This window comes from Protopterus annectens, chromosome 2.part0 (assembly GCF_019279795.1).
Source record: "Protopterus annectens isolate FY-2018-M chromosome 2.part0, PAN1.0, whole genome shotgun sequence".
NCBI lineage: Eukaryota > Metazoa > Chordata > Ceratodontiformes > Protopteridae > Protopterus > Protopterus annectens.
The window spans coordinates 225183745-225211596 of record NC_056728.1 but is presented as its reverse complement, the minus strand read 5'-3'; the positions used below and the strand labels follow the sequence as shown (position 1 = coordinate 225211596).

At 44.4% G+C, this 27852-nt stretch overlaps 1 protein-coding gene across 1 annotated transcript in view; it reads right to left on the bottom strand.

Annotated features, from left to right (window-relative positions):
• Positions 1-27852, bottom strand: part of SF3B1 (splicing factor 3b subunit 1) — a 1956191-nt gene that overhangs the window by 211574 nt on the left and 1716765 nt on the right. The gene's annotated exons all lie outside the window — the stretch shown is intronic.

Here is a 27852-nt window from a genome sequence, read left to right as displayed (position 1 = left end):
TGTATAGAAGATGACGTATGAGTCGCCTGAGGGCAGGAAATCCCACACCTAGAATACTGCAACACAGGAATAGAATGACATCAAATGTTAGCATACAAGCAGTAATAGGTTCATAGGTGGGTAACTTCGCTATCTGCCCGAAAGAATTTATAAGCCTAGCCAGAATGTGTTGGCTTTCGCCATCCCCTTAGATTAGTTCACTGTGCCTCTGTCCAGCAGAGCCACTGAAGTGATCCCCGAGGTAAACTTTGTTTCCCATCCACTAGTCAGGGTTTCTTTTGAAGAGTGTTAGCGAGGAGCTCTGCCTAATGCAGATTGGGATCTTGTTCCAAAGCATGTGAAGTCCCTGGGATAGGAATCTATCCCTCCAGCACGTCCTATTTATTGTTGTGGTGAGGTTTAGATCCCTAGAGCGTGTGGCTCAAGGGGATAAGGTTTTCGTTAGGTGGAGCATGTCCATCAATTCTGGATTGGACATGGCCTTGTATGTCAGGCAGAGATCACCTCTGAGTAGGCGGTATGCAACAGAGTACAACTGGAGTTTCTTAAGTCGAGCTGCATAGGGCATCTGTTTGAGGCCATTGATCCTCTTGGTGAGGTACTTCTGTAAGCTTTACAGCTGTTGCAGGTGTCTTGGAAGCTACATCCCAAATGGGGCGTTGCACTCTAAGATGGGTCTGATGAGTAGAGGGGCACAATGACCTCTCTCCTGATCTGGATGCGAACCCTTTTGTGATTAGGTGGGCCACGTAGAAGGATTTCCTAACCACTTTGGCAATGTGATTATCAAAGGTGAGATTACTATCTACTTGGGTCCCCAGATCCCTTATTGCGTCTTCCGTATTTAGGGGACTACCACCACCTATGTGGTAGTTTGTGGGTACTTTGTTTTTTCCAAAGGGGATGACTATGCACTGTTTGGCATTTAGCTTGAGGCCATGATTTTGACACCAGGTATCCGTCTCAGTGAGACCCTTTTGGAGGATGTCTGTGTCAGCCGGAGAGTCAATTATAGCCCCTAGTTTGCAGTCGTCTGTGAACTTGGTCAGCCATAGTCCTCCTGTGCATGCCTGTACCTCTGAGAAGTATATGCCAAACAGGAGGGGTCCTAGGACTGATCCCTGGGGAACACCACTTAAAACCGGTTTAGAGACGGACCTAGCTCCCGCAACTCTCACCATGTGGGTTCTGTCCATGAGCCAGATGGCAACCCATCTTCTGACATAGGGGTTTATGTTCAGGCTGGTGAGCTTGTCTATAATACCAGAATGTGGAATGGTGTCGAAGGCCTTAGCGAGGATTAGTTAGATTGTGTGTACCACCTTTCCCTCGTCTATAGCCTTGGTAACTGTCTCAAAGAAGTCCACCAGGTTTAGGAGGCATGATCTGCCCTTAAAGCCAAACCGGGTAGGGTCCAGTGTTTGGAGGTTCCCAATGTCTCTGTTAATGAGATCCATGATGATGCGCTCCATAGCCTTGCAGACCAAGCTAGTCAGGCTTACAGGGCGATAGTTCCCGGGTCTGTTGTGGCTCCACCTTTGTGGAGCGGAATAACCGTTGCTGTGCGCCACTCTATGAGTATGTAGCGTGTGGAGAGGCTGAGTTTGAACAGTGTTTTTAGGTGAGGGGTTAGTTCGTCTTTGAGCTTGTGTAGGACACAGCCTGGGACACCGTCCGGTCCCACTGATGCTGTGATTTTGGCTTTGGAGAGGGCTGTTTTAACCTGAGTGCCTGTGATTTCAGGGACTCTACATTCTTCTGCTATGGTTATGGGCCCTTTTGGGGGCAAAGTTTGCACTAAACCTGTCTGCCAGGATGTTGGCGATATTGGTCGGTTCAGTGTATTTTGTGCCATTCACCAACTCCGAGAAGATCTGAGCATTGCCACTTAGATTCTTGACATGGCTAAAGAATGCCTTGTGGTTATCTTTGGAGTCCTTGGCAATTTTTCTTTCAAAGCTCGCCTTGGATGATTTTATGAGGGATTGTAGTTTCTTGCTGATACTGATCAGGGATGTCTTCCCTTCTTGGGATTTTACTCTCTTCTGTACTAGTCTCCTCCTCCTATTCTACAGCTTGTTTATGGCAGGAGTCCATCAGACTGGTTTCTTTTTTTTTTTTTTTTTGGAGGAGTGAGTCTTGGTTTTGCTTGGGATGGCACGATCCACGCATTCTTGTAGCTGCCCGTAGAATGCATTAGTAAATGATTTTGCAGCTTGGACAGTGTTATCCTTCAGCATGGGGGCTTTGAAACTTTCCACTTCAGTCTTAAGTAACGTGAAGTTTGCTTTTGAAAAGTTTTTCAGGGTGGCTTTCTTGTCCGGGGGTGGGGGCGGAGTATGGATATTCAAAGTGATTTGTTTATGGTCAGATCTAACCAGTGAGGGGTTGACCTCTGGTGTGGAACACCGGTCGCCCATGTTGGTGATGACCAGGTCCAATATGTTGTCACCTCTGGTGGGAATGTTGACCAGTTAAACCAGGACATTTGAGTTTATAAATTCTAGGAAAAGTTGGGCAAGGGAGTTACTACTTGAATAGTTCTCCCAGTTAATGTTTGGGTAATTGAAATCACCCAATATTAGGGTGTTTGGTAGGACCTTTATGTTTCCCAGTGTTTCCAGAAACGCGGAATGGGGGTCCTGGGACATGGTGGGTGATCTGTAGCATTGAATTGAAGTTTTGCCCATTGTTAGTTGCACGTGGATGATCTCTGAAGCATCGTGCTGTGCCACTAACCTGGAGGTGTGGGTACCCTTGATAAATATGGATACGCCCCCCACCTTTTGTATTTCGGTTTGAGTTCTGTGGCCGAAATGTATGGTATGAGTTGTAGCCTGGTAGTGCTGGGGTGCTCTCTGGAGCCTGCACATACATCAATTTTCTCCATACTGAGGAGTGCCTCGAGCGCGTGCATTTTGAGGTTTAGACTTCTGGCATTGAGTAGCATTACCCTCAGTTTTTTGTTACTTGTGCTATTTATGGTGGTGGATTTGTCTTTTGAGTCTTGTCTAAAAAAGGCACTATGTGGGTGGCAAGAGCCTTGGCAAGTATTCGAAAGCCTAAGGGTGGCAGGTGCAGGCCGTCTCTAGTGAAGCAGTGTGGCTTGTCGAGCATGTCATCCCAGGTGGACAGACACTGGATCCTCTTTGAATGACACCAGAAACTTAGCCAATTGTTGAAATCGAGAATTTTTTCTTTATACCATGGTATCATTCTTGGTGAGGGGAGGATGCTACTCAGGGTCAGGGTCATGGTCATACCGGCATGGGCCACGTGATCAGAGAGCTCTTCCACGTCTCTTTTCATGTAGTCCAGGGAGGTAAAGCTCCTTCCCAGACTACAGTACTGATATTTCTGTACCATACTGAAGTCTGATTGCAAGCACTACTAGCCCTCTCTTATGGTGCACCATTTCCTGCTAGTTTTTATGTACCACCAAAACATTGCCAACTTGTGTAAAAATATACAAATCATTGCTGCGGGAACTGCACTTATAATAATGCTCACAGGCTTACCTGGTATCTTGCTAGAATTTCTTTTACAGCACCCACAACAGAAAACCATTCCTGAAGGCTGAACATCTACTTCCTTTTGTAGCCACTCAACTGCATCTAAACAAACGGTGTTAGTGTTCAGTTCACAAAGTAGCAGACCATGGATAAGCCAGCTATGACCTCTTACTAGTGTGAGATAACATGTTAAGTGAAGACTACGCCATCTTACATCTGTGTTCATTTTAGTGCTAATTTTGTTTGTTTAGGGTAATGAATACATAAATTATACTGAAAGTAATTCAACCTAAACTGTTCAGAGGGTGAGAAATGTTTTACTTTAGCTTTAAAATTATTGTACTTTATGAGTTTTAGAGGCATCGGCCAATGCCACAGTGGTATAGGAAGAGATATACTCCCTTCTGCCCTTGGGGTGACACTGGCACAGTGTGGACAGCTACTCATGTTATGAGGAAAAAAAAACAATGGGAGTGAAAAGTCTTATAAAGAATCTATTTACCACAGTCTAACAAGTCCATGTAGTTATTTTTAACAAAAATCTGAAGATGGCATCAACTAATTGTCCTCTGATGCCACTATGGGATTGGAATAATGACCAAGGTACTTCAAACACAAGGTACATGGTCTGATTTTCACTTTTGGATGGGAAAAGTACAGTTGTGTACCTACCATAAATGTAGATGTTCGAGTGTATTCACTGTTGCAGTCAATACACTTGGGTTATCCTGCTGGCAGGCGACCCGCAGTCGGCCCAAGTTCCAAAGTCTTGGTCCGGAGTCGGTTGCTGTCGCCTCTTCCCTGACGTCAGTGCGCCAGGGGTATAAAAGTTGCAACCAATGCCATTTTCTTCAGTTTTTCTTGCCCCATCTGTCAGGTGCCCCCAAGCTGGAAGGCTGGAAAGATAAAATTATGCCAAAAAACATGCATATATTACCATAAACATTTCCTTCATCTACAAGCAAATACACCAAATAGGTAGTATAGAGATGAGAAGTACAGAAAAGTGCCAGAATTGGAAAAAGGGAGATGGTGAGTGGGTAACCTGGACTGCAACAGTGAATACACTTGAACATCTACATTTATGGTAGGTACACAACTGTACTATGTTCATCGTGTTTCACTGTTGCAGTCATTACACTTGGGTAGAAACCCAAAACTGAGGTTGGGTGGCTGGGTCTAAATTGGATTTGGAGAGGCTAACAAGCCCTGCAGAACTGCAGTGGCAAAGCCTGCTCTGGATTTAGAGTAGAGAGGTAAGTGGTAGTGCTTGGAGAAAGTGTGCACTGAGCTCCAGGTTGCAGCTTGTAAAATGTCTTTGGTTGGTACTCCTCTGAGGAAAGCTGCTGAAGTGGCTGCTGCTCTGGTAGAATGAGGCCTAATGCCCTTAGGCACTGATTTGCCATGTTGTGCATAACAGAAGCGCATGCAATGTCCTATCCATTTCGAGATTGTCTGTTTTGTGATAGGCTTACCTTTTGATCCTGCAGCATAAGCTACAAGCAGTTGCTCAGTTTTTCTGAAAGCTTTTGTTTTGTCCAAATAGAATCGTAGCTGTCTGTGTATATCCAAAGCGTGCAGAAGTCTCTCCCCTTTATTCTGGGGATTTGGATAAAAAGAAGGTAAATGAATGGTTTGGTTTAAGGCCACATTGGAGACCACATTTGGCATGAATGTTGGGCTTGTCCTAAGAGAAACCCTGTCCTGATGAAAAATGAGGAAAGGTTCCACAGCCATTAATACCTGTAACTCTGACTCTTCTTGCTGAAGTTATTGCTAGGAGCAGAGCAGTTTTCCATGACAAGAATTTTAGATCAGCTGTGAAGGCTGGTTCAAAAGGAGGCAGTGTGAGTTTTTCTAAAACAAAATTGAGGTCCCAAAGTAGGTACTGGTGCTCTCCTTGGGGGTCTTATATTTTTTGCCCCTCTGAGGTACTGTTGTAGTAGAGGATGTGAACAAAGAGAAGGTTCAGTATTGCAATGATCTGAAATGGCAGAGGCATGGATTTTAATAGATGAGAAAGATAAGCCTTTGTCCAGCATCTCAGTTAGGTATTGTAAAATCTGAGGTATATTAGGGACAAGTGGTTTGAGCCCTTTTGCCTGGTTCCAAGCACAGAATCTCTTCCATTTTTCTGCATAAGATTTCTTAGTGCTGGGCCTCCTGGCTTCTAAAATGACATCCATAACAGCTTTCGAGAGAGGTGCAGTCTGAGTGGCTACATTATCTGCCATGCTGCCAGGTGTAAGGTTCTGAGTTGACTGTGCAGAATCTGATTGTTTTGTTGTGTCAGAAGATGATAAATTTGAGGTAGAAGCCAAGCTGGGCCTTGAGACAGACTCTTTAGGATTGGGTACCAGTGCTGGCGTGGCCAGTCTGGTGCAATCAGGATCATTTTTGGCCTTTCTTGTCTGACTTTTAGTAGCACCTTGGTGAGAAGAGGCATCGGAGGGAAGGCATAGACTGTCAGGCCTTTCCAGCTGAATGATAGCATCCACTTTCCATGCTTGAGAGTGACAAGTTCTTGTGCAAAAATTCTGTATTTGGTAATTGTGAGGGGAGGCAAAAAGATCTATGTCTGGGCATCCTCATTTCCTTGTTATCATGCTGATCACTTGTGGATTTAGCTTCCATTCGTGAAGATCCATGAGATTTCTGCTTAGTTCGTCGGCCAGTGTATTTTTTGTTCCTGGCAGGAATTGTGCCTGCAGATGTACTTGATAGGTCAGTGCTTTGTTCCACAATGTCATGGCTTGTCTGCATAGGGGGTAGGAATGTGTGCCCCCTTGCTTGTTTATGTACCACATAACTGTGGTATTGTCCGTATTTATTAATAGTTGTCCTGGATGTAGCAGGTCCTTGAAAGCTGTCAGGGCATTCTGTACAGCTAGCATCTCTTTTTGATTGATGTGAAGATGCATTTGCTCCTTTGGCCACGTGCCCTGAATACATTTTCCTGCCATATGTGTCCCCCAGGCATAATCCAATGCATCCGTTATTATCTGCCTGGCTGTGGGTAAGGTGAAAAACTGTCCCTTGTTGTGGTGACAGGCCTGGGACCACCATCGAAACTCCTGTTGTAGGCAGGGAATTAAAGTTATGATTGTCTCCAGGCTGTGACAATGCTGAGTCGAAACACTTTTTAGGTACCATTGTAATTTCCTCATATGCAGTTTTGCATATGGAATTAGTAGAATGCAGGATTCCATGTAGCCCAGGGCCTGCAGAATTTTTCTTGCAGGGAGCTGGGTTTTTGTTGCCATTATTTGAAAGTAATAAGTCAGTTGCCTTTGCTTGTCTGGTGTGAGATGAGCCATCTGGGTCGTTGTATTTAAGCTGGCACCCAGAAATATTATCTCTGGAGAGGGCACTAGTTTTGATTTCTTTTCATTTACTGTGTACCCTAGGCAAATTAGCAATCTTTTTACAAATGCCAGATGCTTTAGAAGAATGTCCTTGCTCTCTGCTTGAATAAGGCAGTCGTCCAAGTAGGGATACATTTGAATTCCTTTTTGTCTGCAAAATGCAATTACTGGTGCCAAGCATTTTGTGAAGACACTGGGCGCAGTAGATAAGCCAAAGGGCAGTGCAGAGAATTGGTAATGCATTGAGCCTGCTATGAATCTGAGGTATCTTCTGCAAGATTGTCTGATTGGGACATGCAGGTATGCCTCCTTGAGATCCAAAGTAACTAGCCAAGCCTTCTTGCCCAGCATGGGCAGAAGTTGCTGTAGTGTTCACATTTTGAATTTTGGAACATCCAGGAAAGTATTTAGGATTGACAGGTCCAGTATTGGTCTCCAGGCTTTGTCCTTTCTGGGTACTAAGAAAAGACTTGAGTAAAATTCTTGTTCCTGTTCTTGCTGTGGAACTTTTTGAATAGCTTCCATGTCCATAAGAGCAGCAATCTGTATTTGTGCCTCTGCCCATTGGTTTTGTGGCAGGTCTGGCATACCTTTTGGTTTTGGAAGCGTGTGGAAGTGGAACCTGTAACCCTGTAAAACAATATTCAGCACCCATTGGTCCTGGGTGATCATGTGCCAATTTCTTGAGAAAAGTGCTAGCTTTCCCCCTAGGGGTGCTGCCAAAAGGTAAGTGCATGGCAATTGCAGAGGAAAGTCATTGGGACCTTCCTATACGGTTGTGATTTGTCTTCCCCTCCTTTGGGGGCTGAAGCACCCCATTGTTTAGGTCTGTGGGAGCTTTGGGGCTGAGATCTGCCTCTTGGGCATCTGTATCTGCCTCTTTGTGGCCTCTCTGGAAAGGACCAATTTTTTGAAGGCCAGTTTCTACAAAATCTAGGTGGTTGAACCTGTAAGAAATCTTTCACTGTCTGCATTGTCTTTGCTTTATCCTCTATTTTCTTTAACACCTCTTCTGCCTTAACACCAAACAAAGTATCATGCTGTAATGCAGCATCCAATAATTTTACTTTAACATGGTCACGTAAACTTTGTTCTTTCAACCAAGCATGCCTTCGAATAACAGAGCCTGTAACTGCGGCTCTACAAGAAGCTTCTAATGAACCAAAACCACATTGCAGAGTATGCTTTCCCACTTGTTCAACTGCATGCAATAAATCGTGCATTTCCTTACTGTCAGGACTTTCTGTATTTGAAACCACTTTCTGTTTTAACAATGACATGAGGTACTGTTGGTATTTAAGCATGTGAAAATGACAGTTTAAAGCTCTTACAGCTAAAGTTGCAGAAGTGTAAACTTTTTTCCCCCATCTGTCCAGAGCTCTGGAATCCCTATTCGAGGGGACAGGATTTTTAACAGTGGAAGCCTTAACCCCTTTAGGACCCTGAGAAATTGTTTCTGGGTCTGCTGCTGGGTTTTTGTAAAGAAATTTATGAGAGTCAGGGACCCTTGTAGTACCTGTCTGGCTTGACTGGTGCAGGGGGTAAAGAATCAGGAGACAGACTGGATTCAGAAAAAACATCATCAACAATATCCAGCACAGGGGGGGGATAGCCAGGGGCCTGTCCTGAGGCAATAAAAGGAAGTCCCGGAGCCTTTTCTTGGACTCTGAATAATCCTGGCTCTCCCAATGGAAATGCTCCCTCATGGTGTGCAGGGTTTCCCCAAAAGAATAATCCTCAGGCGGAGAGGCTGAAGGCATGGATTCTTCTGCATCAGAGTCCTCATAGGGAGGGAGAGAATATCCCTGATCAGAAGAGGAATCAGAAGAAATGGAAACCTGGTCAGAGGAATCATAATCAGTGTCTTGCCTAGGCCTTTAGTCAGGAGGGGGATGTGAACCCCTGATTAAAGTAATTAGGTCTTCGGCCATTTTAAGCATCTGTTTCTTTGGCATGGATGACTGTTCTGGAGAATGCTGTACTTGTTTCCTTGTCTTTAATGGTGTTTTTGACTTTGCCTTTGCTGCTGTAGCGGGCTTAATTGTAAGCTGTGAAAGTCTGAAAACACCCTCAGAAGCCGATGCCTGCTCAGCGGCTCCGGACCCATCTAAGGGTATAGTTTCCGTAGGCCCAAATACCTTGAGTTTCCACAGGCCTCGGTGTCTCCACATGGCTGTCGGTTACAGCCTGTGGCTCTGAGGTAGCGGGTATCAGGGGCTTGGAAAGCGCCTCACTGAGAACCGGCGACTGGCCTAGAAGAGGCTTCGTCGTCGGTTTTGGACCCCTGATGCCGGTCCTTTACTTTGTCTTTGCGTTTTTTATAAATTCCGGTCGGTTGTTCCAACGGCATTATGTAATTAAACCTTCGGCCAAAGTAATGTAAAGCAAAATCAAACAGACGTTTAATAGTGCGTTTATTGAATCTAGCACAAAACAGACAACTAGTAACGTCGTGGTCAGGGCCTAGGCAAGGAATAGAGTAAGAGTGAAAGTCCTTATGAGGTATTTGCTTCCCACAAGAAATACAATTATTAACTTTTACTGACATCGGTCTGGAGCAAGAAAAATTTCCCCAATGGGGTACATAGCTTTACTGAAGACTTCGGTTCTGAAACTCAATTCTGAAAATCTCAGGAGTCGGCCGACCGGCACTTGCAAACTGCTTTTGCTTCGGGCACCGCGCGGCAAGAAAGACTGAAGAAAATGGCGTCGGTTGCAACTTTTATACCCCTGGCGCACTGACGTCGGGGAAGAGGTGACAGCAACCGATGCTGGACCAAGACTTTGGAACTTGGGCCGACTGCGGGTCGCCTGCCAGCAGGATAACACAAGTGTAACAACTACAACAGTGAAACATGATGAACATCTGGATAGGCTTAAATGACCCATAAGGGGCAGCAAGTCTAATACTTAAATATGAACAAATTCCATATGTGAATCACTACAAGACACTAATCAACTACAGTAGTTCAAACATACAAAAAGGACTTCCCTTATGCATACCTTTCAACCTGGAAACATCAAAAATCTGGAAAAAGGCCCACGTAAAGTAGGTACGACTGACAAAAAATCAGATGCACACACAATCATGCAATCTCACCTACTCAGATGGGATTGTGGGATACCAACATGAAGACTGAATCCACTAAATAATAATAAATTTGAATTTCAGACTTCATATCCCTCAGAAAATGCATAATGCAAAACCTGTTATTCTAGCAACTATGACTTCACAGAAGCAATACTTAAAAATCTGTCCCAATTTTTTGGGCCTTAGTCCAGACTTCTTGCTTTGAGAGGTATGTTGCTGGCTCATTTCTGATCCTTTAGTTAAATATGTGAGTGTGTAGGAAGTACAACAATGCCCAATTTGCCCATTTAAAATTAAACTTCGCATCCCAACTTCATGTTTCTTATCTTGTTACAGCTACTGTCGCCTCTGTTCAATATACACGTTTAAAAATGGAGTAACGTACCACACAAAAATGAAAGTTAAGATAATTAATCGAAGATGTACTGCGGAATAGTTTCAAAACCTGCAGCAGCCTTGCATCCCCAAAAAACACTTCAAAAAGAAAAGCAAATAGTCTGTCACTAAAAGACTAAAAAAACTAAGTAAGCCAGTTTAAACCATGTGCTGTTCTCCCAACTGTCCCAGGCCAGACCACCATGCTAGACTTTGCATCTCAACTTCATGTTTCTTATATTGTTCCAGCTACAGTCGCCTCCGTTAAATATACATGTGTTTAAAAACTGAGTAATATACCACATGGAGATGACAGTTAAGATAACTAAATGCAGATTATGGAATAGTTCCAAAAACAGCAGCAGCCTTGCATCCCCAAGAAACACCCCAAAAGGAAAGGCGAAAAGTCTGTGTCACTAAAAGACTAAACCAAAAAAAAACTAAATAAGCCAGTTTAAACCCTGTGATGTACTCAAAAGTACAGTTTTGTACCTACCATAAATGTAGATGTTCGAGTGATCATACAGCTGCAGTCATAACAGATGGGTTATCCTGCCGTCAGGCGGGTCCTCGGTCAGCCGAATTCCAAAGTCTAGGTCTGGCGTCGGTTGTCGTCGCTTCTTCCCTGACGTCAGTGCGTCAGGGGTATAAAAGAGGCAGCCAACGCCATTTTCTTCAGTTTTTCTTGCCCCAGATGTCAGGTGCCCCCAGAAGGAAGGCAAACATAATGTTATGCAAAGATGCAATGTTGATAAACCAAAAACAGTAGTTGCAAGCAAATACACCATAAAAGAATACCCCAAAAAGGTTATATGAAAAGTGTTGGTCATAAGGCCTGTCCCTAAGAGGGGTTGGAGGGAGGGAAACCTGGATTGCAGCTGTATGAGCACTCGAACATCTACATTTATGGTAGGTACAAAACTGTACTATGTTCATCGTGCATACAGCTGCAGTCATAACAGATGGGTAGAATCCCAAAGCTAAGTAAGGGTGGTAGGCACTAAGTGGAACTAGGAGGGGCTAGGATGCCCTGCAGGACTGCTGTGGCAAAGCCCGCTCTAGATTTTGAGTATAGTGGGAGGTGATAGTGCTTGGAGAAAGTGTGCACTGAACTCCAGTTGGCTGCTTCCAAAATGTCCTTGGTAGGGACCCCCCCTGAGGAAGGCTGCAGAGGTAGCTGTGGCTCTGGTGGAGTGGGATCTGATGCATGCAGGCACAGTTTTTCCATGAAATGAGTAACAAAGGCGTATGCAGTGGGCTATCCATTTTGAAATTGCCTGTTTGGAAATAGCCTTTCCCTGAGCACCTACAGCATAGGGCACAAGAGTTGCTCAGATTTCCTGAATGGTTTTGTTCTGTCCAAGTAGTAACGTAGTTGTCTGTGAATGTCCAAGGAATGTAGTAGTCTTTCCCCTTTGTTTTGTGGATTAAGATAAAAGGTAGGTAAGTGGATAGTCTGATTCAAAGCTACACTGGATACTACCTTTGGCATAAAGGTAGGATTGGTTCGTAAGGAAACTCTGTCCTGATGGAAAATGATGAATGGTTGCACAGCCATGAGGGCCTGAAGCTCCGAAACCCTGCGTGCTGAGGTGACAGCCAGAAGAAAGGCTGTTTTCCATGACAAGTATTGTAACTCTGTTGAAGAAGCTGGCTCGAAGGGAGGAAGGGTCAGCTTTTCCAGTATGTAGTTGAGGTCCCAAGCAGGGACTGGTGGTTTCCTTGGGGTTTTATATTCTTTGCCCCTCTGAGGAACTGCCTTAAGAGAGGGTGAGAGAATAATGGAGGATCTGTGTTGTACTGTGCAGAAATGGCTGAAGCGTGGATCTTGATAGAGGAGAAGGAAAGTCCATTGTTTAACATCTCAGCCAGGTGCTGTAAAATTTGAGGTATATTTATTACCCACGGATTCTGTCCCTTTTCGAGATTCCAGGCATAAAATCGTTTCCATTTGGCGGAGTAAGCCTTTCTAGTCGAAGGTCTTCTGGCCTCCAAGATGACGTCCTGCACCTCCTTGGAGAGGAGAAACTGTTGGGAAATCAAGGAATTCTCCATGCAGCTAGATTTAGAGTTTTGAGATGGCTGTGAAGGGTTTTGTAGTTGTGCTGGGACAACAAAAGAGGGACTAGAGGTAGGATCCATGGTGGGGAGTGTGTCAGGCTCCTCAGGAGCGGATACCAGTGTTGTCTTGGCCAGTCAGGAGCGATGAGAATCATTTTCGGCCTCTCTGCTCTGGCTTTTAATAGTACTTTGGGCAGCAGAGGAAGAGGCGGGAAGGCATAGACCATCAGTGTTGCCCAATTGAAGGAAAGTGCGTCCACTTTCCAGGCCTGTGGATGATAGGTCCTTGAACAAAATTTTTTCAACTGGCAATTTCTGTGGGTAGCAAAGAGATCTATGTCTGGCTGTCCCCATGCCTGATTTATCTTTGTGAAAAGTTGAGGATGCAACTTCCATTCGTGTGGATCTGTCATATTTCTGCTTAGGTTGTCTGCCAGTGTGTTTTCCTTCCCTGGCAGGAATGGTGCCTGCAGCTGAATTTGCAATTCCAGTGCTGCGTTCCATAGGGTCATGGCTTGCCTGCACAGGGGGTATGAATGAGCCCCCCCCTGTTTGTTTATGTACCACATCACTGTGGTGTTGTCTGTCCTTATAAATAGCTGGCCTGGATGCAGTAGGTCTTTGAAGGTCATAATAGCCTTTTGCACGGCTAGCGTTTCCTTTTGGTTGATGTGGAGGTGCTTCTCTTTTCGGGTCCATTTTCCCTGAATGCACTGATCTGTCATGTGTGCTCCCCAGGCGTAGTCTGAGGTGTCTGTTGTGATGATTTGAGTTGCTGGAGGTACACAGAAAGGAAGACCTGTGTTTCTTTGGCAAGCTTGAGTCCACCACAAAAATTCCTTTTGAAGGCATGGAATGAGTGGGATAATTGTTTCCAAGCTGTGGCTGTGTTGAGACCATAACTTTTTCAGGTACCAATGAAGTTTCCTCATATGCAGCTTTCCACATGGGATTAGTAGGATGCAAGATGCCATGAATCCCAGAGCCTGCAGGATTTTCCTTGCAGTTAGCCTGGTGTAAGTTGCCATTTTTCTGAAGTAGAGACAGTTGCCCTTGCTTGCCTGGCGTGAGGTAGGCCATCTGGGTGGTTGTATCCAAGCTGGCACCCAGGAAAATTATTTGTTGAGAGGGTATTAGTTTTGATTTCTTTTTAACTGTGTATCCCAGGAAGTTCAACAGTTTTATTACAAACGCCAGGTGCTGCAGTAGTATGTCCTTGCTGTCCGCTTGCATCAGGCAGTCGTCCAGACATGGGTAGATTTCTATCCCTTGTAGTCTGCAGAAGGCGATTAGTGATGCCAGGCATTTCGTAAACACTCTGGGCGCAGTAGATAAGCCAAAGGGCAATGCAGAGAATTGGTAATGGGTTGAACCTGCAAGAAATCTGAGGTATCTTCTGCAATCTTGTCTGATAGGGACATGCAGGTATGCCTCCTTGAGGTCCAGTGTTACCAGCCAAGACTCCTTGCCCAGCATGGGAATAAGCTGCTGTAATGTGAGCATCTTGAATTTTGGCACCTGTAGATATGTGTTTAGGATGGATAGGTCTAAGATAGGTCTCCAATCTTTGTCTTTCCTCAGTACCAGGAATAGTCTGGAATAAAACCCTTGACCTTGTTCTTTTGCAGGTACCTCTTGAATTGCTTTCATGTCTATGAGAGCTGAAACTTGTTTTTGTGCCTCTGCCCTTTGATTATGTGGCAGGTTTGGCATGCCTCTCATTTTTGGAAGGGTGTGAAAGTGGAACCTGTAGCCTCTGTCTATAATGTCCAGAATCCATTTGTCTTTTGTAACAATATGCCAATTTTTTGAGTATAATGTCAATTTTCCGCACAAAGGTGCTGCCATTAAAGCTTTGCTTGGCAGGTGTAGGGGGAAGTCATTGTGTCTGTTTTCTAAAACACTGTGATCTATCTTCTCCACCTCTTGGGGTTGGTGCTTGCCACTGTCTGGCTCTGAAGGATCCTTGAGGTTGCCCTCTGCCCCTTGGGCGCCTGTATCTGCCCCTTTGAGGTCTGTCCGTGGCTGGAAAGGACCAATTTTTTAAAGGCCAGTTTCTGCTGAAACGTGGAGGCTGTACCTGCAGGAAATCTTTCACTGTTTGCATTGATTTTGCTTTTTCCTCCATTTTCTTTAGCACCTCCTCAGCTTTAACACCAAACAATACATCTTTTTGAAGAGGTGCATCTAATAATTTAGCTTTGACATGATCTGGTAAGATTTGCTCTTTGAGCCAAGCATGCCTACGTATAACAGACCCCGTAACAGCAGCTCTACATGAGGCCTCTAAAGCATCAAAACCACACTGCAAGGTATGTTTTCCCACTTGCTCTGCACCATGCAATAAATCCTGCAACTCTTTTAAATCTGGTTGTTCTGGTTGTGTCATCTTGCTTTTCCAGCTGAGATATCAAAAACTGTTGATACTTTAACATATGGAACTGACAGTTTAATGCCCTCATGGTTAAAGTGGCCGAGGTGTACACCTTTTTTCCCCCACCTTTCTAAAGCTTTGGAATCTCTCTCTGAAGGTAATGGATTTTTAGCAGTAGAGGCCTTAATTCCCTTGGGACCCTATGAAATTGTTTCTGGGTCAGCAGTATGGCTTTTATATAGGAACTGGTGAGAATCAGGAACCCGGTAATACCTGTCTGGGTTAAGAGGAGCTGGAAAAGAATCAGGATTAAGGCTGGCTTCTGTGTACACATCATCCAATATATCTAAAACAGGAGGGATAGCCAGAGGCCTATGCTGGGGGAGCAGAAGAAATTCCCTGAGCCTTTTCTTGGAATCTGAATAATCTTGGCCTTCCCAGTGGAAGTGTTCCCTCAATGTATGCAGGGTTTCCCCAAAAGAGAAGTCCTCGGGGGGGGGGGGGGGGGGAGACCGAGGGAATAGACTCCTCAGCATCAGAGTCTTCGAATGGAAAATAGGCATAATCCTGGTCCTCAGATAGTTCTAAGGTAATAGAAGCTTGATCTGAGGAAGGGTAGTCTTCCTCTAATCTGGGCCTTTTGTCAGAGGGGGGATGAGAACCCCCGATAAGAGTAATCAAATCCTCAGCCATTTTAAGCATCTGTTTTTTAGGTATGGTGCCTTGAGAGGGGGTCTGAGGAAACTGTTTTTTGGATTTCATGGCTGCTTTAGATTTAGTGAAGGCTTTAATAGAGAAGGAGGAAGGCCTGAAGACCCCTTGAGAAATGGCAGGCCTGTCTAAATTCTGAGTATCCCCGCCAGGAGTGGCGTCGGGATCTGTAGTAGGAATGGGGGCCGAGGAGCCTGCGACCTCGGGTACTGAAGACACCGGTAATGCTTTGTCATCGGTACTCAGAGGCTGCGTAGGTGCCTCGCTGAGTACCGGAGAACCGGCAGTCGGCCTTAGCGTGGTTTCAGTAGGTGGTGCGGACCTCATGAGTCGGTCCTTATCTTTGCGTTTTTTGCTCAATACTGGAGTCTGAGTATCCGACGACATAATATAATTAAATTTTTTGCCAAAAAAGTGAAGGGCGAACTCCGCCCAACACTTAATAGTGCGCTTATTGAATCTAGCACAAAAACGGCAGGCCGAGACATCGTGGTCTGGGCCTAAGCAAGGTATACAGAAAGAGTGGAAATCCTTATGCGGTATTTGCTTCCCACATGAAATGCAATTATTAACTTTGTCTGACATCGGTCTGAGGCAAGAAAAGTTTCCCCAACGGGGTACTTAGCTTTCAAGAAGACTTCGGCTGAAATACTTTCGTAAATCTCAGGAGCTGGCCGACCGGCACTTGCGAACTGCTTCTGCTTCGGGCACCGCACGGCAAGAAAGACTGGGGAAAATGGCGTCGGCTGCCTCTTTTATACCCCTGACGCACTGATGTCAGGGAAGAAGAGACGACAATCGACGCCGGACCTAGACTTTGGAATTTGGCCGACCGGGGACCCGCCTGACGGCAGGATAACCCATCTGTTATGACTGCAGTTGTATGCACGATGAACATCTATCCCGGACCACCATCCTAGACTTGCATTTTGCCTAAATGTGTGACAGGACTGAAAAGGTTCAAATAACTGTCTTATAACACTTTAGAAAATGCAGAAACACCCATTATTATTTCAAGACAAGTTTCCATTTTCCACCAGGGTTAAAAGCATTATTACCCTCACAAAAATACAACACGAATTTTACATATTGCTTCTAGCTCTTAACAGTTGACCAAACATACTTATCAAAATACTTCACAACTTCAAAAGAATACTTATTTTTAAGATTCTAATTAAAAAGTTTCTACATGCATTCAAGGTTGAAATGTCTTAGGGCAAATTGTACAAATAGACCCTTTAATCTGGCAAAACTACCAAAATATGTACGGACTGGGGGGGGGGGTTATGTACTCACCATAACGTTACATCTGTGTTGTTCATTTTCATTCTTCCTCAACTGATCGGTTCGGATCCGATCTCTTGGGCCTGACTCTGTTGTTGCTAAAGCTTGTGGCAAACAAAAACTCTCGAGCTTCTCCCTTAACCATAATGCACCAACCTCAATCATCTCAGATCTTGTTTGCTACCTTAGTAGAAAGTAGAAGATAGAAATTATTATGGAGAAGTTATATTTGGAACTTATATAAAAAAACACAAGGACATACAGGTCCACTAAGCACTTAATCTTCCAGAAGCCTTAATGATGGGGGGTTGGTGGGAGGGGAGTTGAGGAAGAATTAAAATGGACAACACTGATGGAATGTTATAGTGAGTACATAACTTCTTTACCTGATGTTGTCAATTTTCATTCTGTCCTCAAGTGATGGTGCAGAGTCACCAGCTATCAAGTTCCCAGGGTAGACTCAAAGGAGGATATTCCTGAGCACCACAGAGCCAGATCTAATTTGTACTGCGTAATAAAGGTGTGGGGAGTAGCCCAAGTAGCTGCTGCACAAATGTCATCTATGGACACACTGGACTGAAAAACTGAGGAAGCTGCCATGGATCTGGTGGAATCAGAGCAATCTCCAATTTGCTATATACAAAGGAAATGCAATTTGTTATCCATCTAGACAGAGTAACTTTGGTAACTGGTTTATCCAGTGCTGGTTCTGCATGTGAAACAAACCGAACAGAATTTCTGATATTTTTTTGTCCTATGCAAGTAAAAAAAAAAACAAAAAACAAAAAAACAAAAAAAACACAACTTTCTATGATCATCCAATAAATGTTATACACATTCCCCTTTGTATAATAAGTATTTATTCAAGTATTCAAGTAATTGATTTATATTGGATTCTGGCACCACCTTTGGAAGAAATGACAAGTTGGTACGTAAGGAAACTCTGTTTTTATGGAAAATCGAGTATGGAGGTTTTGAGTACAATGCTTAAAACTCACTAGGTTAACAGCCACAAAGAAAACTGCCTTCCATGAAAGCTATTTTAGAGTCTGCATGCAGCTGAAGGTTCAAAGGAAGTCTGTGTAAAAAAGACTGCAGCACAAGGTTTAGGTCCCAAGGGGGGGGGGGGGTAGAATCTTTAAAGGGTGGCCTTAAGAGTAGACTGCCTTTCAGAAAAGCTTTGCTCAACTTATGAGACACCACAGAAGGAACATTTATTCTAACATGAAAATTGGAAATCGCTGCCAATTGTACTTTAACAGTAGAACTACTAGCTGCTCCTTTAAAAGGATGTGCTAGAAATTCCAAGAAGATATGAATGGGGCCGAGAAAGATTCAATATTAAAGTTTTAAGCCAAAATAAATAAATATCTTCCATTTGCTGGAGTGTAGTTTTCTGGTGGAAGGTCTGAGAAATGACAACAGGATAGGACTCTCAGAAGGACAGAGCATATGTTGTTCCTCTAGTTCCACTAATAAAGGCAGCCAGCCTGAGATTCACTATGTCTGTTGGGTGAGACAGGAGGTCCAGAGTTGGATCCAGAAACCAAGGTGGTTAAATCAGGTGAGTCCAAAGGAAGGGAAAGCAAATTTGTCAAGGCCAATAAGGGGCAATGAGGATGACCTTGCTCTTCAAACCTTGCAGCTTTCTGAAGAAATTTGGGAATTAATAACAGTGGGAGGATATGTGTAAAGGAGACCGGGGGACCAATCGTGAGGTAGCGCATACCTCAGGGATTAGGGCAAAAGTAGCCGCTGCATTTGCTGTGCAGTGGGGACGCAAACAGATCACACCATGGCTGGCCCAGTCAGAAGACTGTGCTTGCAGTCTTTTTGTTGAGGAACCAATCGCGAAGTATAACACCACACCTGCCCTATTTGTCTGCTATCACGTTGGACTTCCCCAGAATGTGTTGCTAAAAGAAAGTAGCTGGAAGAGATCGCCCACAGCCACACACACACAGCTTCTCGACACAATGGGCAGGATTTGGTTCCTCCCTGTATGTTGATGCACCAGACAACTGACATGTTGTCCTATTGTACTGCAATTGTCCCCAAAGGGAGAGCATTCTGAAATACTTGCAATGCTAACAGCACTGCTCTTCACCTCCAGGACATGTATATGCAAACAGGCCTCTTCAGGGGACCAGGTGCCTTGGACAGTCTTCTCCAGATAATGACCCCCCCCCAAAAGCTGGGAAGCATCTGTCGTCACTATGGCTTTGGGCTGAGGGGGAATAAACGGATGACCTTGTAGAACCTGGACTGAATGAGGCCATTTTAGACCTCTCTTGCACATGTGAGTGACTTATCCTTAAGACACTGGCTGACAAAGAATTGACCACAACTCGCTAACATCTACTGTAGAATTCTCATGTAAAACCAGGTGAGTAGTACTAAGGTTACTGCTGACACCATCAATTCCAGAGCTTGAAAGACCAGTCGGGCTGAAATTGAAGTGCTGCATATTATGTTTTTGACTTGAAATCTTAGGGTTTAAACTTTCAGTAAAGGAATGGAAGCAATGGTTGTCTTTGCATTGAGAACAGCTCCTACAAACTATAAATTCTGAGTCCGTTCCAGATGAGATTTGTCATCCCCAAACAAGCACAAGTCTGGAGAACCTGGTCTCTTGCACGTATAAGTTGATGCCTGGTCGGAGTGGCAATGAGATAGTCATTTAGATATGGAAACACTCGATCCTTGTAGTCTGAGGTGAGCTACTACTACTAAAATGTACTTGGTAAACACCCTGAGGGCTGTGGCGAGTCCAAAGGGCAGTACTCTGAATAGATAAAGACTGGCTCCCAGCAAGAAGCGCAAGTACCTTCTGGACCATCTGTTCATCTTTGTTAGTACACGCCCTGAAGGTCTATACAGCACATCCAGTCATCCTTGCCCAAAAATGGGAGAATGGACTGAACCGTGACCATCTGAAACTTAGTTCCTCAAACTGTCTTGTTTAGTTTGAAGCGATCTAGGATTTGTCTCCAGTCCCGTTTTCCTTGGCACTAAAAAGAACTTTGAGTAAGTTCTGGATTCTATCTGGTCTGGTGGGACCTCCTGGATGACTTTTTCTTTTTTTACCAGCTTTTGTATTTGAATTGCTGCTGGTTCCCTCTGACTGGGTGGAATATCAGGGATTTTCCTTGGGATTGAGGGAGAAAGGAAAAAGGGTATAATATATCCTCTGGAAATGATCCTCTGCACTCGTGTATCGTCTGATATATCTAGCCAAGCTCTCTGGTGTACAGAAAAACATACCCAGACTGTCTCGAGGTGGACAATCGGGCCCTCCTTTAAGGAGCGCTGGTAAGGCTTGTCAAAGAAAGATTCTCTGAAACCCTGGGTCTGCAGACCTCCTCTGCCATGGGGGCAACTTCATCCACTCAAGTTCCCTCCTCTGTCTCTGGGGGAACCTCCTCCATGCGTGTCTAGATAAGGACGCTGAGACTTCTTAAACAACATTTTTTGACCACCTCATTGATTCCTGGAAAAGGTTCTTTGAAGAGTCATAAAAACACACGCCCATGGCAGACAAGGTCTTTCCATCCTTTTCACACCTGAACAAGGTCTCTTTTACCTTGGGGCCAATTAAAGATGTTCTATCAAAGGAAGCATTGACGAAGGAAGACAGGAAAGGCTCTGCAAAGCTCACAGAGGAGCAGTCAGGCACGTCTCCTTATGGAAATGCCTGAACCCAATGCCCTTGAGGTTCCTTCTGCTACATGTGAAATCAACCTCATGGATGAATTGGATGTGGATGTAGGGTCGTCAGTTGAGAAGTAACAGATGTCTGAACTTCACCAGAAACAGCACCCGAGAGATTATTTGATAAACTCCTTGATCAAATCCTTCTAAAGTCTAGTAAAGAGTGCCAAATAATTCAGACACCTCACAGTGAAGGTCGAAGAAGCATAAACATGCTTCCCAAATTTGTCCAAAGCCGGCGACTCCCTGAGGGGGGGGGGGGGTGGTGGACAGTGGAACTTTCCTCAGCTAGTTCCTTCTTGGAGGCTGCTGCAACAACTGTGGCATTGACAGGAACTCCCTTCCCCCAAAACTATCTGCTGGTGGTGCCATTATCCTACATGTTCTTCGAGGAATGAGTTCTATAGTGTCAGGGTCCTTCCATGCCTTCCGTGAGATCAAATCAATGAGGTAATTGGTGGGCAGAGTCACCCCAGAGGTAGAGGGTTCAGTGCCAAAAGCCTTGAGGAGAACAGGTTCCTCGGACATAGGGTTGCTGGACGTCCAACCACCTCTCTGCTTAAGTATTTATAGTCAGGAGGTGATTGTGGGGAACCTTTGCCTTCATAGAAATCTGTGTCTTCATTGATGAAGTCCTCAGGGAGTCTAAGTGCTGCTTCTTGCACATTCTCTTCTTAAGGACCTCCTCAGTTGGGTGCCCTGGGGAGCTATGAGAAGAGGAGATTGTAATTCCCTGAGTGGGAGCCTTGGGTTTTGGTACTGGCTGTCCTAGTGGAAGGAGATGGTGAATTTGGTACTGGCTGTCCTTGTGGAAGGTGATGGTGAAGCTCTGAGTGCTAAGACATCGTGGCAGGGGGTCTTAGGATCCGAGGGGAAAAGATCTACCTGAACTGTCGAGGGAGAAAATACTCTTCGCAGCCTCAAAAGTAGAGAGACCATTGGATCCACGAAGACAAGCTTCTGAATTGTACTAAGGCAAAACCTCCAAAGTGGAAACTGGAGCAGAGCTATCCAGTGCCAAGGCTCTGAGGTGTAGACACTGCTCCGAAAAGCTTTGAAGTTGAATCCAACACCTTGGATTCGACAGGTACACCATGGCTCTGGGAGCTCTCTGGATCCAATGCAATCAGAGCCTCAGAGAAGATCTCAGATCCAAGAATAAAGTTATCCTTGGATCCGCACCGGACAGATCCAAAAACTTTTAAGCAAAAGGAGTCACAGGAGGAATCTGTAATGGGGGAGTAACAGATGAACGGATTTCCTGACCAAGAGGAGTAGGAGCCGAAGGAACACCAACCTGGCTATGTGGCAACAGAATCTTCTTCACTAGTCTCTCCACATTATCTTCTGTGAGGCTTCTGGAAGACAGAGTTCAGGAAATGGATGGTGACTGGGGTCTTTCCAAGAATGGGGAAGGTACTCTTGTCAGGAACTGGAACCAGAGATGGAAAGTACCTTATACTGGGTAGTAACTTGGCAGATTGCCCTGGATCAGACAAAGTTGGACCTGAGAGCTTTGACTCCATTGGATCTGAGTTAGGTGGTGCCAGATCCGATGAGGTTTCTTGGATTTAAGCCTTTTTAGGGTCTGGAGTTGAGATCAGATTCTTTTGAGACTTCTTTCTTGAAGAGTCCAAAGCTAAGGAGAAGGAAGATGGCTTTGGGGAAGAGAATTTTTTGCCTTTTGTAATTTTTGTTTTAGAGGAGGAAGAAGCCTCCGATGGTAGCCTCTCCAAAAGAGGAAGGAAGACGACCTTTCGGAATTAAGTTTATGTTTTCGCTCTATTAAAGCATGAGGGTAAATGCTGAGACATATCAAGCAATCTTCTTGCAAATGGACCTAAATAGATGCAAATGGACCTAAATAGATACATAATGTGTCGACATTGGATAGTGGCAGCTTGTTCCCACACTTCATACATTTTTTAAATCCTGCCGGCTTATCCGCTATTGTTAACAATGCAACACAACAGAACAGATAAGATTTTTTTTTCATGTTAAGAGGGGAAGTGAGGGGGAAGTGAGGAAAAGAAGAGATGGAAATACTAACAATGGTAAAACTAGGAACTACAACAGTGTAGTTGGGGGGGGGGTGTCGCACATTCGTCTTTAACATATATAACAAGAAGGCTGGGGTTTCTGTTTAGATGCTTTATACAGAAACACATCAGGATGGACAGCAGCAGCATTAAATACGAACGCACTAGTTAACATACAGACCTTACATACATACATGCTTTGCATCTCAACTGCTTACTACAAAAATGGCAGTCAGGCTCACACGTGCTCACTATTTATACACTTGTGCAAGCCCTTGAACAGCTTCTTAAAGGTATATACACAAATATTGATCTACATTCTTTCTCTTAAAAAAAAGACTGCCCTTTATACAAAATATCAGAGTTAGGCATCCATTACTATATACATTAGAAACAAAACACAAAGTTCATGTCCAAGTTGCTTTGCATCTGCTACAGGGTTTAGAGATTCGACCATATCTCGTAACACAATCTGGACCAAATTTAGAAACAGAGACAGTCTGCGGTGCACAACTCGTATCAGGAGCTTCTGGATTCATCACAGGAATGGGAATGTTTGCTGGAACTTCCTCTGGAAATGGAACACTGAAGAACTTACTCTGAGATAAAGAGTCTTTCTCACAGGCAATCTGCAGTGGTATAGGCTTGGATACTGGTTTCAAATGCTTCCAGTTCTGCCTAAAAGTTGTTCCTCCTGATTCTATAATGTACGATCTCAGTTCTGGACCAACCCGATCATAACCTTTGGATGTTTCCATCCTTACCACTTCTCTCTCTCTCATATAATGGATTGAGTGGTTTGCTGGTCTTATTGCAGTACGGCTTCTGGGTTAGGTGGTTCTTCAACAGATTGGCTTTCAGTATTCTGCTGCTCTTGACACATGGAACCAACAACTGACTACTGATTGTTAATGTGATTCTGGTTTGTCTCGAGAAAGTCTCTGAGCAGGTGAACCAAGATGTTTATCACGAAGAATATTTCTGAGATTCAAGAGATTCAGGAAAACATCACTATTGTCTCATTTAGACTTCTCAAGTAACTGCTCTGCACTTTGAACTGCGTTGTTCTGCCAAAACATTTGACTGCGGGTACTCTGGGCTACTTGTGACACGAGTAAAGTCCCATTCTTCAGCAAATCTTTTGTAAACTGTGTGCCACTGACAGAAGGACTACCACAGACTACAAAATGATGCTTCATCTTAGTAATGACTGTACCGGATGCTAGGTTCGGAAGTAAGTCAATCTTGAACCAAGTGGAGTAGGAGTCTACTAACACCAAATAATGTTGACCATTCCACTCAAAAATGTCTGGGGCTACTGTTGACCAAGGTAGTTTCAGAATCTGATTAAGCTGAAGTGGTGCCTTCTGTTGATGTGGCTTTGTACTATTACACACTGAACAAGATAAAACTGCTCTCTCAAAGTCTTGTGACTCTGGAGGCCAAGACACTAGTCTCTCACCCTTCTTTTGGTAGATTTGGTTCCTGGGTGACCATGATGCAAGACAGCAATGTACTCTTGTTGCAAGGACTGTGGAACAATTACTTTCGGACCTTTCATAATGATACATTTGTCAAACAAAATCTCATCTCTGTATGGAAAATAAGGTTGCAGTTCTTATGGTAAGCTACATTGCTTTGATGGTCATCCTTGACTGATAATAAAGCGGTCGAGCCTTTGTAAAACTGGATGTGTGGCTGTGTAATCTCTCAGATCAAGATGTGTGGAAGAAAAATTTCTCACTTCCATGACTTCAAAATCAAGGTTCTCATTATCGTGCTGTTCTATGGTGTTTCTGGGTGATCTGAACAATGTATCAGCAAGATAAAGAAGTTTGCTTTTCTTGTAGACAAGATTGAAATTGTACTTTTGTAATCTCAGCGTCATATGCTGCAGTCAGGCTGGAGCTGAATACATAGGCTTTCTCAAGATAGTGACTAATGGTTGGTGGTCTGTTTCAATCTGGATAGGTCTACTAAACAATCATGGAATTTCCAACATGCAAACATAATTGCCAAAGGCTCTTTCTCGATCTGGGCATACTGCATCTCAGTTTGGGTAAGAGTTCTCAATGCGTAGGCAACAGGGTGATCCTCTTGTAAAATGACTGCACCCAAACCAAATTTCAAAGCATCACAGGAAAGTGTTACTAGTTTGTGAATATCACAGTATCAGAGAGTGTTGGTGTACCAAATTCAAATTTTTCAGGACATCAAATGCTCTCTGGTCTTGCTTTAACCACCGGAACACCAAAGGCGGTGGTGTGTCCATATTCATTAAGGATATCCACACCTCCAAGCTAGTTGCTCAGCATAATGCAGCTGAAGTTATCCAAGTGCAACTAACTCTGGGCAAAACTGCAATACAAATTGTAGCTTGCTACAGATCACCCACCATGCCCCAGGATTCCCACTCCTCTTTTCCTGATGTACTGGAAAATATTAGGGTTCAACCAAACACCCTAATAATGGGCGATTTCAACTACCCCACCATTAACTGAGAAAACTACTCATGTACCAACTCCTTCGCTCAACGCTTTCTGGAATTCATAAACTCCAATGCCCTGGATCAACTTATCCACACCCCCACCAGGGGCAACAATATCCTACATCTAGTCATTACCAACATGAGTGACCGGTGTTCCACACCTGAAGTCAACACCTCATTGGTCCGATCCGATATCCACATCCTGCCCCCACCCCCCATTAAGGAAACCATGGTAAAAAATTTCTCCAAAGCCAACTTCATGCTTCTTAAGACAGAAGTGGTGAACTGCATGACACCTATGCAGATGAACAATATAGTTACGACTACTGAATCCTACACATTTGCAACTTTATAAGCACTTACATGAGTGCATGGATCGTGCTATCCCAAACAGAACCAAGATGCTATCTTCCAAAAAAAGGAAGCCAATCTGGTGGTGCCCTGCCATAAACCAACTGTACAACAGAAGGAAGAAACTGTTGCAAAAGAGAGTAAAATCCCATGAGTGGAGGAGCCCCCTGGTCAGCCTCAGTAAGAAGCTGCGATCCCTGATAAAATCCTCCAAAGTTAGTTACGAAAACAAAATCGCCACTGATTCTACAGACAACCACAAAGCATTCTATAACTACATCAAGAATCTCAATGGCAACACTCAGATCTGCTCTGAGTTACAGCACAATGGCACTAAATATTCAGACCCAACTGAGATTGCCAACATCCGCTGTTAGACATGCTCCACTTAAAGAAATTCCAATCTCTCCGAGCTACACGCTCTAGGGACCTAAACCTTGTCACCACAATAAACAGAACATGCCGGAGGGATAGATTCCTGTCCCAGAGACTTCCCATACTCTGGAATAAACTACCTATCGATATCAAACAAAGCTCCTCATTAGCACTCTTCAAGAAAAATCTTGATGACTGGATGCGAAATAGGAAATTCACACCGGGGATCACCTCTATGGCTCTGCTCGACAGCAGCACAGGAAAATAATTTTCTTGGGTGGCAAAAGCCAGGTTACCTTTTCGGCTGGGCTTGTATAGGCCCCAGGGCCGATAGCCTAGTACCTACCTATGAACTAGGATACATCTTTATATGTCAGCTCTCTGAGTGGTGCTGATAGCTCAAGTCTGGAATGAACTTGCCTAAGTAGTTGACCATGCCAAGAAAACATTGCACATCTTGAACATTGTCTGGTGCTGGCATCTCGAGAATAGCAGTTTGTCTTGAAGGGTCTGGTTGTAGGCCTGTATTCGTAAATAAATGAGAAACAAAAGTAACTTCTACCCTGAATTTGCATTTGTGTGGGTTGAGCTTCAGATTCACTTGACATGCGCTTTCTACAACTTTTCTGAGGTTTCTGTCATGTTCTGCTTCAGATTCACTTGACGTGCCCTTTCTACAACTTTTCTGAGGTTTCTGTCATGTTCTGCTTCATCCTGACCTCCTACCTGTATGTCTATTATAGTAGCACAGCACAAGGATACCAGAAAAAGTTTGCTCCATTGCAAGATGAAAGACTTCACTTCCAGTATTTATCCCAAATGGCATTCTCAAAAATCTGAACCTGCCAAACGGAGTACTGAAAGTAATGAGTAATGAAGACTGCTTGTCAAGCTGAATTTGGCAAAATGAACTCTCTGCATCCAAGACAAAAAAAACAATGGCATTTGGCATTAAGGGTGCAACTTTCACTGTGTTCATTGGATGAGGAGGTCTTTTTAACTCTGTGCCAATCTTGCGGATCAATACATATTCTGTCATCTGACCTTTACTTATGAGCTACCACTGTGGAAAATACTCATTCAGTTAGAGTTTCAACTGGACAAAAAGGAAAACTGTGTAAAATCTTACCATAACCATAGATGTCCTTCTCTTCCATGTTGCAGTATTCTACTTGTAGGTTTACCCTTCATCTCCAGTTCGTCCGGCCAGGTTTCCAAAGATTTTCAGTCCTCCTTGGTGTGTCGGACTTCTGACATGACTGCAGGAACGTGGGCCATAAAAGTGACGTCTGCAAGCACCAGCCCTCAGAACATAGTAAAAAAGCTCCAGTTGGGGCCAGTCCTGTAAGGGCACAGCCTGTCTAGTATCGCCCAGGAGTGCAAGTGCAGTCATACAAGAGGGGAAGGTGGGCGGGAAGGAATACTGCAACATGGAAGAGAAGGACATCTACGGTTATGGTAAGATTTTACACAACTTTGCTATGTCCTTCTATTCCAATGTTGTAATATTCTACTTGTGGGTGAACGCAAAAGCTCACCGAGGACTGGGAGGTGGCCTAGATGAAGTTTCCAGGACAACCCTGGCAAACCCTGCCCTGGCTCTGGAGATATCGTCCAGTTTGTGGTGCTTGATGAAAGTGTGTACTGAGGACCAAGTGGCTGCCTCAAGTATGGAGTTGGTGTCTAGTCCTTTAAAGGCGGCGCCAGAAGAGGTCAATGCTCTGGTGAGGTAGGCCTTAACATCGCCCTGCAAAGTCTTCCCATGGTGTAGGTAGCAGAAGGGAATGACCTGGGAGATCAAGGCTGAAATGGTCTGCTTGCTCACAGCCTTCTACAAGGCCCTGGGGTGGAAGGAGACAAACAGCTGGTCTGATTTCCTAAAGGGTTTGGTTTTTATGTAGATAAAACCTAAGTTGTCTGTGGACGTCTAGGGAATGCAGCACACACTTACACTCCCCTTGTGGGTTTGGGGAGAAGGTGGGCAGGTGGATGGGCTGGTTCAAGGACAGGTCATTCACACTGCTTTGGGAATGAATGACTGGTTTGGTCCTGAGGGTCACCCTGTCCAGGTGGAAGATTAGGAAAGGTGGCGTAGCCATAACAGCTTGCAATTCT